Here is a 12,142-nt window from a genome sequence, read left to right as displayed (position 1 = left end):
TATCGGTAAAATACTTTTCCAATGATATAAAGCACTTCTTTACCTAAAAAGTCCAATTTATTCTGAACAGTTTTTGGTTATATCTTTATTTGGGATGGGTTATGTCCTTTAAGGGAAAGTTAGTTGTAATTCTTATGGCTTCCTTTTTTTTTTTTTTTTTCTTTTCCTGTTTGTCTCCTTATCACAGATTATCCTTCCTTTCCTGTCTGGTTAAACCATCGTCACTGTGACGGTAAATCCTCGTACACATGATCGGATTGTTGGCCAACAAAATCGTGGACTTTTGTCCGAAGGGCGTTGGCCCAAGCTTGTCTTGCATACACACGGCCACGCAAATGTCGGCCAACAATTACGGACTTAGTAACGTACTACGTTGTTTTCCAGCTCTTTAGCGCCACCCTTTGGCCTCCTTCTGCTAATTTTGTGTTAGTAGAAGTTTGGTGAGTGTTGATTCACAATTTTCATTTTGCGCTTTTCAATTCGCGTTTTTCATTTCGTGCTTTTCAGTTCCTTTCTGAACGGCCGTTCGTCAAGCAGCCATGTTGCGGAATCGGAGGAGATAACATGTTCTTTATTATTGGCCTTGGAGTTATTGCTTAGACATTATTTTTTTGGTTGAATAATGATTTGATTTGGTATATTTTCTATAAATTTTGGATGCATAGAATGCACTTTTTGGTTAAGTTCTATTGGCAGATATCATGTCTAATTTTATTTGTTTTCTTTTTTTAATGCACAATAAAAAAATAGTGTAGAATAATACTTGGCTGTGTGTTTTACTTCAAATGACAGTTTGGGAGTCGGCAGTTATGTTTTATAAAATATAATGTAAAATTAACAAGGGACACCAACATAGTTGTATCTTTGATCTTAAAAACTACGGGATAATGGTGATGTGGTAACTTGCCCAAATTGAAAAAAAAAAAAAAGCATTATAATATTATTCTTGATATCACTAGAAAAAAAAAAGCCTATGAAACTTTGTTTGCAATAACTCCATCAGTATCACCAGCAAAGCAGCTTCATTATTATCCCATTAAAGAAGAAGAGAATGTGCGCTGCATTCCGAGCAGGGGCGTAACTATAGGGGGTGCAGCAGTCACAACCGCAACTGGGCCCTGTGCTGCAGGGGGCCCATGCAGCCCCCTCTACATATGGCCAGCAGCAGCATACGCAGCTAGGGGTACCAGTGCACCATGCACACGGGTGGCTGGAGGTGGAGGGTGACTAGCAGAGCTCCATGCTCGACTATCGCACTGGCTGCTCTTTAGTTGTGCATTCCCGCATGACCTGTGTCCTCGGCTGGCTCCTCAGAGTACCCCTCTCCTGCTCCATACATTGCCGCTCAGTCCTATGTCTGTTCTCCCCAGCCAGAGTACCGCCCCCCCCCCCCCCCCGAGTCTGGCCCACACTGCACTGCATACTTCTCCTGGGTAAACAAACTTTAAGCACACAGATGCAGTGCAGCCCTATGAGAGCCGGCTCCCGGAGGACACTGCAGGCTTGTCTGCCAGCCCCCCTCCTCCCCCGTCATACACGGATGATGAAAGGTCTTTCTGGGAGATATGCTGATCACCCGTCCAGCACACTGGATGGAGCCCAGGCCAACATTGATGAGTGCGCGGCCTGCAGCTTGGTCATGGTGAGTGAGAGGACCCCATCCCCCACACACCATTACATACCCCCTCCATCTCCCCCTGGGGACAGGGGCCCCTTCTCACGTGGGGACAGGTACCCCCATCTCCCCTGGGGACAGGGACCCCTTCTCACCTGGGGGCAGTAACTTCATCTTCCCTGGAGAAAAGGACCTCATCTCTACTGGGGACGGGGACCCCATCCTGCCTAGGGACAGTCCCCCAATGGGGCACCTAAAAATAAAAAATAAAAAAATTAAAAAAAACTACTGATGCCAGTGGTGGAACTACAGGGCTCACAAGGGTCATACCTGTGACCACGCCCTGGAGTTCCACCGCCGAACTCGGAGGGAAGGGCCCTGGCTGGGGTTCAGGGGGGCCCTTCATGGTTTCTTGCATCGGGGCCCTGAAGGTTCTAGTTACGCCACTGATTCCGAGATTTCATAATTTTCCGCATCATGAATGTTAATTCTCCATTACAAACGCTAGTTTACAAGACCGACCGCCTCCATCTCCTCCTTGCTTCCGAGCATGCGTGTTTGTACTTTGGACGCTTGTCCGACGGAAAACACCATCGGAGAATCCGACAACAGACATTTGTCCGCGGAAAATTTGTAAACCTGCCATCCAACATTTGCCTGCGGAAAATTTCGACAACAATAGTCTGTTGGAGCATACACGGGTCGGCTTTTCAGCCCGTCATCACACATTTGCTGTCGGAAAGTCCGATCGCGTGTACGCGGCTTAAGAAGGGGAAATCGTCGCAACCGATCGCTATTCTATCCAAACTAAGAAAAACATGGCTATACCTACACGTTAGTAATGAATGGATTCTTCTTGCAGATTCTATTACCCCGGGTTAAAAATTACTTTGTCTATGAAACTTTGTGAAATTTTCGCGTGACACGGCATGATACTGAATTCTGAGTCGAAGGATTCCTATGACATGCAGGTATGTCGCCTAAGGCAAAGAAAGTAATCTTGTGACTCTGTGTCTGCCACCTAGGGTATTGCCAGAAACTTTGACACTCAGCAGTGAAGATACCAGGGAACCTTCAGGTGAGAGTGTACCTCTATTCAATCAATTGACTTGTATTCAGAGAAATACTCCCATAAAATTCCAGTCACCTGATTTTATTACTTTGTGTGTCACTGATCAGCAACAAGCATGTGTCTGGTGACATCAGAACTTCCATATCAGGGAGACTAAAGCCCCGCCCACACACGGACCGAATGTCGGGCGGTGTCATTTGGACATTCGGCCCGTGTACGGCAGCCTGTCCGGCTTTTCTTGACGAGGCATTGTCAGAAAAATATCTGCCGACCGCCATTCGATCCGCGAGTGCCGACCAGCGCGTTCCTGACAAAAAAAACCCCGAAACTGATAGTGTGTACTACGCATAGGTTTAGATGTGCGTTAAAAATGTGCGGTTGAGTTTAGATGCACTACCGAAAAATTTGTTTTGTTTCGTTTTCGTTTAATTTTTTTTTTTTTTACGTTTATCAAATCATATGTTATGATCGGCATTCGTTCCTTCGGATCATTCGTAACTTAGGATTCATTCGTATTCGTTTAAATGCAACATCCGTTATTTCAGATCGTTTGTAACTTTGGATGCATTTGCATTCGTTCCGTTCCAATCGTTTAAATGCAGCATTCGTTACTTCGGATAATTTGTAAGTTTGGATGCATTCGTATTCCTTTCATTCGTTTCGATGCGGCAGTCATTACTTCGCATCGTTCATAACTTTGGATGCATTTGTATTCGTTCCGTTACAATCGTTTAAATGAGGCATTCGTTACTTCAGATCGTTCGTAACTTTGGATGCATTCGTATTCCTTCCATTCGTTTAGATGCAGCATACGTAACTTCAGATATGTTCGTATTCCTTCCATTCGTTTAGATGCGGCATTCGTTACTTCGGATCGTTCGTAACTTTGGATGCATTAGTATTCCTTTCATTCTTTTAGATGCAGCATTCGTAACTTCAGATATATTCGTATTCCTTCCATTCGTTTAGATGCGGCATTCGTTACTTCGGATCGTTCGTAACTTTGGATGCATTCGCATTCCTTTCATTCTTTTAGATGCAGCATTCGTAACTTCAGATATATTCGTATTCCTTCCATTCATTTAGATGCGGCATGTTTGCATTTGTATTCGTTACAATCATTTAAATGCGGCATTCGTTACTTCAGAACGTTCGTAACTTTGGATGCATTCGTATTCTTTCCATTCGTTTAGATGCGGAATTCGTTACTTCGGATCGTTCGTAACTTTGGATGCATTCGTATTCCTTCCATTCATTTAGATGCGGCATGTTTGCATTTGTATTTGTTACGTTACAATCGTTTAAATGCGGCATTCGTTACTTCGGATCGTTCGTAACTTCGGATGCATTCGTATTCTTTACGTTCACTAAGAGCCAGTTCACACCATAGAAACGCAGTCCGGATGCGCTCCAGATGCTTTTTTGCATGTGCGTTTTTGATGTGTTCCAGTGCGTTTTTAATCCAGTCCGATGCATTTCCCCCCTTCCCCTTAAATAAGAACATGGGTGCTCCAGTGCGTTCCGGTCTGTACTGGAATGCTGTAAAATGCATCAAAAACGCACTGGAACACACACGTCCTTATTAGTTCCGTGCACTTTTTTTCTGCTCAAAATGCATGCACTGTGTATTCCAATGGCTCTAGTTCACACCATGCAAGCAGTTTCCGGTCATTTTCTGCAAAAGAACTGAACGGAACCGCGTCTGGTGTGAACTAGCCACAGTTCACAATTGAATCACAGAATCACAGTTCTCTCGTGCGCCCCGGAGCCAGGAAGGGAAATCACGTACAGGCACCCTGTGTCCATTCAAACTAGAGCCCCAACCCAGCTCCGCCCCCCTCTCTCCCCTGATTGGCTATCTGACTTTGATCGACAGCAGCGGGAGCCAATGGCACCGCAGCTGTGTTTCAGCCAATCAGGAAGGAGAATCTCGGATGGCTGAGACACTCGTGGACTTCGCTGGACAGAGAGGGACCTCAAGTAAGTGTTAGGGGGGCTGCTGCACACAGAAGGCTTTTTATCTTAATGCATAGAAGGCATTAACCACTTGCCATCCAATGCGCGATGATATACGTCGGCACAATGGCACGGCTGTGCAAATGGGTGTACCTGTATGTACATTTTGAAACGTGGCATTGTGGGCGCGCACGCGTGCCCGCCGCATACTCCGCGGACTCCATGTCCGCAGGTGTCCCGCGATCCTGTCACGGAGCTGCAGAACAGTGAGATGCCTATGGAAACAAGGCATTTCCCCCATTCTACCTTATGACATGACAGAGATCTACTGCTCCTTGTCATCAGGAGCAGTGATCGCTGTCATGTCAGTGGTAACCCATCCCCCCCACAGTTAGAATCACTCCCTAGGACACACTTAACCCCTTGATCGCCTCCTAGTGTTTAACCCCTTCCCTGCCAGTGTAATTTACATCAGTGCATTTTTATAGCACCGATCGCTGTATAAATGACAAATGTTCCAAAATAGTGTCCGATGTGTCCGCCATAATGTCACAGTCCCGATAAAAATCGCAGATCACCGCCATTACTAGTAAAAAAAAGAAAAAATTATAATAAAAATGCCATAAAACTATCCCCTATTTTGTAGACACTATAACTTTTGCGCAAACCAATCAATATACGCGTATTGCGATTTTTTAATTTTTTTACCAAAAATAAGTAGCAGAATATGTATCGGCCTAAACTGATAAAGAAATAATTTTTTTTTTATATATTTTTTGGGGGATATTTATTGTAGCAAAAAGTAAAAAATATTGCATTTTTTTTTTTCAAAATTGTCGCTTTTTTTTTGTTTATAGCGCAAAAAATTAAAACCGCAGAGGTGATCAAATACCACCGAAAAAAAGGACGTCAATTTTGTTTGGGCGCAACGTCGCACGGCCGCGCAATTGTCAGTTAAAGCGACGCAGAGCCAAATCGCAAAAAAGCGCTCTGGTCAGGAAGGGGGGTAAATCCTTCCGGGGCTGAAGCGGTTAAGATAAAAAAAATATAAAAAAACCTTCTGCCTTTACAACCCCTTTAACATTTTCTTTACAGGTTTTTTTCCTCTTGTAATAATAATAATAATAATACAATAAAAAAAAAGGGACTGCCATGGTGTGATCTGCTGTGACCTCACCCTGACACACACATACAGACAACGTTTTTCCAAGTCATCTGTTATCAGTGACTATTTGTTGTACCATGAACTTTAAGTTATTCATGTGACTTTGTAGCAATCATTATTTTTTTCTTTGTTTGCAGAATGCTGTACAATCCCTTGGAAAAATCATAGAAAAGCTCCAACCAAACAATAAAAAAAGCCTCCACATGTCTGCCAAAGCACAACGCTTGCCCACGCAACGTGTTTCCTAGGAAAGTTATAAATAACATATAAATACTGAGTCAGCAGTATTATTATCCACAGTCCTTAAAAGCAGAACGAGCGTTATGATTGTACGCAAAATAAATCACCAGCATACTCTGTGAATCGTTATGCGCAAAGGGGCGCTCTACTTCACCGAACCTTCTGACGTCGGCCTCTATGGTTTACAAACCGTTATCTAAAAGTGTTTTTTTTTTTTTTACGACCTTCTGGAAGAACATCTACACATTCAGACTGGCAGAGAATAGGAAAATAATGTAGCGGTGCAGCCCCATTCTTCTCCTTCCTGTAGTACGGTGGTTGGCAGGGAGCAACTCTGCCGTAGAGACTTCTTGTTCTCCGCACTTGAACCCCTTGAGATGTTTCTACAACTTGATTGGAGTCCACCTGTAGTAAATTCAGTTGATTGGACATGATTTGGAAAGGCACACACCTGTCTATAGAAGGTCCCACAGTTACCAGTGCGTGTCAGAGCACAAACCAAGCCATGAAGTCCAAGGAATTGTCTGTAAACCTCACAGACAGGATTATATGGAGGCACAGATCTGGGAAACGGGAAAGAAACATTTCTGTAGCGTTGATGGTCCCAATAAGCAGAGTGGCCTCCATCATCCGTAAATGGAAGAAGTTTGGAACCACCAGGACTCTTCCTAGAGCGGGCCGCTTGGCCAAACTAAGGGACCGGGGAGGAGCGCCTTAGTCAGGGAGGTGACCAAGAACCCGATGGTCACTCTAACAGCTCTCCAGCGTTTCTCTGTGGAGAGAGGAGATCTTTCCCACCTGGAGTTTACCTAAAGGACTCATGTGAAAAAAAATTCTCTGGTCTGATGAAACAAAGATTGAACTGTTTGGCCTGAATGGCAAGAGTCATGTCTGGAGGAAACCAGGCACCCGCTCATCACCTGGCCAATACCATCTCTACAGTGAAGCATGGTGGTGGCAGCATCATGATAGTGTCCCATCATTGGTGTCAGTGGGAGGAATAGTGCCCCCTCATTGGTGTCAATGGGAGGAATAGCGCTCCATCATTGGTGTCAATGGGAGGAATAGTGCCCCATCATTGGTGTCAATGGGAGGAATAGTGCCCCATTATTGGTGTCAATGGGAAGAATAGTGTCCCATCATTGGTGTCAGTGGGAGGAATAGTGTCCCATCATTGGTGTCAATGGGAGGAATAGTACTCCATCATTGGTGTCAATGGGAAAAATAGTGTCCCATCATTGATATCAGTGGAAGAAATAATGCCCCATCATTGGTATTAATAGGAGGAATAGTGCCCCATCATTGGTATTAGTGGGAGGAATAGTGCTCAAAGGGTCAGATAAAGGCAAGCAAAGGGCTGTTTTAGGGTATTGGATTTTCATACCAGCTGCTTCCCTGTTAGAAGATAAGTAACAATTGTGTTCTTAGGTTATATTTAGTGATTTCAAAATTATTGTTTTAAAACAAGAAAACGTAACAATTAGTGTGGAGTCGCAATATTATTCTTGGACTTCCTTAGAGTGGATGAAAGAATTTAGAGTTAGTATGTGAATAATAATTTCTTCCTGTAGTTCTCTGGGGGAAATTTTTGCACATTACTGACCGGCACATGAGCAAATTGTGTTCTCGGCACGTGCGCCGTCAGCCAGAAGGAAATACTGAATTGTTTTTAACATAAATGGGTCATAAATTGGGGAAATGCAAATGAAACATGACAATGCAGAAGTTGCCTTCCGCCAACTCCAGAGCAATTAAAGGTACAGATAGCAGAAGTTATAGTTAGGCTGAAAAAAAGCCATGAGTTCAAATGAAAAAAAAAAAGAGTAAGTTGAACACCTGAATGCCTTATTCCCACTGTTAAACCAGAGGAAGGCAACAAAAAAACCTTATAAAGCATGATTTCATTTGTTGTTCCTGATCCCAGAATTAATAAGCCATCAGTAGCAGATCCTTTAAATCCTGTAAGTTGTGAGGTGGGGCCTCCATGGATTGGACTTGTTTATCCAGCACATGCCATAGATGCTCAATTGGATGGAGATCTGGATAATTTGGAGGCCAAGTCAATACCTCAAACTTCCCGTGTTCCTTAAGCCATTTTTAAATTAAGCAGACCAGGCCACGTTCTTCCATTGCTCTGTAGTACATTTCTGATGCTCACATGCCCATTGTAGGTACTTTTGGCTGTGCACACAGGTCAGCATGGACACCCTGACCGGTCTGTGGCTACACAACAAACGATGATGCTCTGTGTGTCTCCTGACACCTTTCTATAGGAACCAGCATTCACTTCCTCAGCTATTTGAGCTCCAATAGCTTTTCTATTGGATCAGACTACATGGGCCAGCCTTTGCTCCCTACGTACATCAATGCACCTTGGCCTCCCATGACTGTCGGCATTTCTCCCGTTTTCATTTCTTGGACCTCTTGTGGAAGGCTCTGATCTCTGCAGACCATGGCCATCCTACAAGAGTTGCAATTTTGAAGATGCTCTGGTCTTGTTGTCTAGACCAAGAGTCTCCAAACTTTCTAAACAAAGGACCAGTTTATTGTCCTTCAGACTTTTGGGGGGGGGTGGTTCGAACTGTGGCCAGTAGGAGTGGACATTTTCCTGGTATCAGTGGGAGAAATAGTGCCCCATCACAGGTATTATTAGTGGGAGTAATAGTGTCCCATCATTGGTGTCAATAGTGCCCCATCATTAGTATCAATAGGAGGAATAGTGTCCCATCATTAGTATCAATAGGAGGAATAGTGCCCCATCATTGGTATCAATAGGAGGAATAGTGCCCCCTCATTGGTATTAATAGGAGGAATAGTGCCCCATTGTTGGTATGAATAGTGCTCCATCATTGGTATGAATAGGAGGAATAGTGCCCCATCATTAGTCTCAGTGGGAGAAATAGTGCCCAAAGGGTCATATAAAGGCAAGCAAAGGACTGTTTTAGGTTATTGGATTTTCATACCAGCTGCTTCCCTGTTAGGAGATAAGTAACAATTGTGTTCTTAGGTTATATTTAGCGATTTCAAAATTGTTGTTTTAAAACAAGAAGACTTAACAATTAATGTGGAGTCACAATATTATTCTTGGACGTCCTTAGGGTGGATGAAAGAATTTAGAGTTAGTATATGAATAATAATTCCTTCCTGTAGTTCTCTGGGGGAAATTTTTGCACATTACTGACCGGCACATGAGCAAATTGCGTTCTCGGCACGTGCGCCGTCAGTCAGAAGGAAATACTCAATTGTTTTTAACATAAACGGGTCATAAATTGGGGAAATGCAAATGAAACATGACAATGCAGAAGTTTCCTTCCGCCGACTCCAGAGCAATTAAAGGTACAGATAGCAGAAGTTATAGTTGGGCTGAAAAAAAGCCATGAGTTCAAATGGGAAAAAAAAAGAGTAAGTTGAACTCCTGCATAGAAAGAGCCTTATTCCCACTGTTAAACCAGAGGAAGGCAAAAAACAAACCCTTATAAAGCATGATTTCATTTGTTGTTCCTGATCCCAGAATTAATAAGCCATCAGTAGCAGATCCTTTAAAGCCTGTAAGTTGTGAGGTGGGGCCTCCATAGATTGGACTTGTTTATCCAGCACATCCCACATATGCTCAATTGGATGGAGATCTGGATGATTTGGAGGCCAAGTCAATACCTCAAACTCCCCGTGTTCCTCAAGCCATTTTTAAATTAACCAGACCAGGCCACGTTCTTCCATTGCTCTGTAGTACATTTCTGATGCTCACATGCCCAGTGTAGGTACTTTTGGCTGTGCACACAGGTCAGCATGGACACCCTGACCGGTCTGTGGCTACAAAACCCCATAAACAACAAACTACGATGCTGTGTGTGTCCCCTGACACCTTTCTATAGGAACCAGCATTCACTTCCTCAGCAATTTGAGCTCCAGTAGCTTTTCTATTGGATCGGACTACATGGGCCAGCCTTTGCTCCCTACGTACATCAATGCACCTTGGCATCCCATGACTGTCGGCATTTCTCCAGTTTTCATTTCTTGGAAGGCCCTGACCTCTGCAGACCAGGGACATCCTACAAGAGTTGCAATTTTGGAGATGCTCTGGTTTTGTTGTCTGGACCAAGAGTCTCCAAACTTTCTAAATAAAGGACCAGTTTATTGTCCTTCCGACTTTTGGGGGGGTTCGAACTGTGGCCAGTAGGAGTGGACATTTTCCTGGTATCAGTGGGAGAAATAGTGCCCCATCACTGGTATTATTGGGAGTAATAGTGTCCTATCTTTGGTGTCTGTGGGATTAATAGTGTCCCATCATTGGTGTCAATGGGAGCAATAGTGCCCCATCATTGGTATCAATAGGAGGAATAGTGCCCCATCATTAGTATCAATAGGAGGAATAGTGCCCCATCATTGGTATCAATAAGAGGAATAGTGCCCCATTGTTGGTATGAATAGGAGGAATAATGCCCCATCATTGGTATTAATAGGAGGAATAGTGTCCCATCATTAGTCTCAGTGGGAGAAATAGTGCCCAAGGGGTCATATAAAGGCAAGCAAAGGGCTGTTTTAGGGTATTGGATTTTCATACCAGCTGCTTCCCTGCTAGGAGATAAATAACAATTGTGTTCTTAGGTTATATTTAGCGATTTCAAAATTGTTGTTTTAAAACAAGAAGCCTTAACAATTAGAGTCCTTTCACACAGGGGCAACATGACTTGTAGGCGACTTGAGTGAGGCAACTTGGACACGACTTGAGTTAAGATCACAGCGCGACTTGGGACGACTTCAACACGACTTGTGCTGACTTCAACCTGACTTGGGACGACTTACAAGTCGCCCCAGGCCAGGCGACTTTTGCCGTGGCCAAGCAGAGAATGAGCTCAAGGGGGAACTCCACGCCAAATTTCTGAAAAAAATTTGGCGTGGGTTCCCCCTCCGAGGGCATACCAGGCCCTTAGTTCTGGTATGGATTCCAAGGGGAACCCCCCTACGCCGAAAAAACGGCATGGGGGTCCCCCCCAGATCCACACCAGACCCTTATCCGAGCACGCTACCCGGCCGGCCAGGAAAGGGGGTGGGGACGAGCGGGCGCCCCCCCCCCCTCCTGAGCCGTACCAGGCCGCGTGCCCTCAACATGGGGGGGTGCCTTGGGGGAGGGGGGGCGTGCGGCCCCCCCACCCCAAAGCACCTTGTCCCCATGTCGATGAGGACAAGGGCCTCTTCCCGACAACCCTGGCCGTTGGTTGTCGGGGTCTGCGGGCGGGGGGCTTATCGGAATCCGGGAGCCCCCTTTAATAAGGGGGCCCCCGGATCCCGGCCCCCCACCCTATGTGAATGAGTATGGGGTACAATGTACCCCTACCCATTCACCTGTGAAATAAAGTACAAAAAAAAGCACAACACAGGGTTAAAATATTTTATTGCACAGCTCCGGGGGTCTTCCGTCTTCGGGGGTCTTCTCGCCGGACTCCTCCGCTATCTTCTTGTAGCTCTTTTGCTAGCGGAGGAGTCCGGCTTTCTTCCTCGCCGCCGGCCTCTTCTTCCGACTTCGGGGGTCTTGTCCCCCTCTTCGGTTCTTCTGCCGGGCCACCGCGCCTTCTTATAGCTCTTTTAGAGGCGGTGGCCCGGTCTTCTGTCGCCGCCGTCGCCGCCGCCGCCTTCCGTTCTTCTCCTTCTTCTTCTCCTGGAGATGTTGACTCGACGAGCTCTCCGGCCGCAATGCCAGGGATGCGCTCCGCTGCCACTTATATAGGGACAATGGGGCGGTGTCACATGGGTTGATGTCACATGGTAAGGGGGCGGGGGTCACCATGTGACATCAACCCATGTGACCAACCCATGTGACACTGCCCCATTGTCCCTATATAAGTGGCAGCGGAGCGCGTCCCTGGCATTGTGGCCGGAGAGAGCGTCATGTCAACATCTCCTGGAGAAGAAGAAGAAGAAGAACGGAAGGCGGCGGCGGCGACGACAGAAGACCGGGCCACCGCCTCTAAAAGAGCTATAAGAAGGCGCGGTGGCCCGGCAGAAGAACCGAAGAGGGGGACAAGACCCCCGAAGTCGGAAGAAAAGGCCGGCGGCGAGGAAGAAAGCCGGACTCCTCCGCTAGCAAAAGAGCTAC

This window comes from Lithobates pipiens, unplaced genomic scaffold (genome assembly GCF_037356315.1).
Source record: "Lithobates pipiens isolate NorthernLeopardFrog02 unplaced genomic scaffold, aLitPip1_a1.2 Scaffold_28, whole genome shotgun sequence".
In the NCBI taxonomy this organism is placed as follows: Eukaryota; Metazoa; Chordata; class Amphibia; order Anura; family Ranidae; genus Lithobates; species Lithobates pipiens.
Note: the sequence above shows the minus strand (reverse complement) of the source record.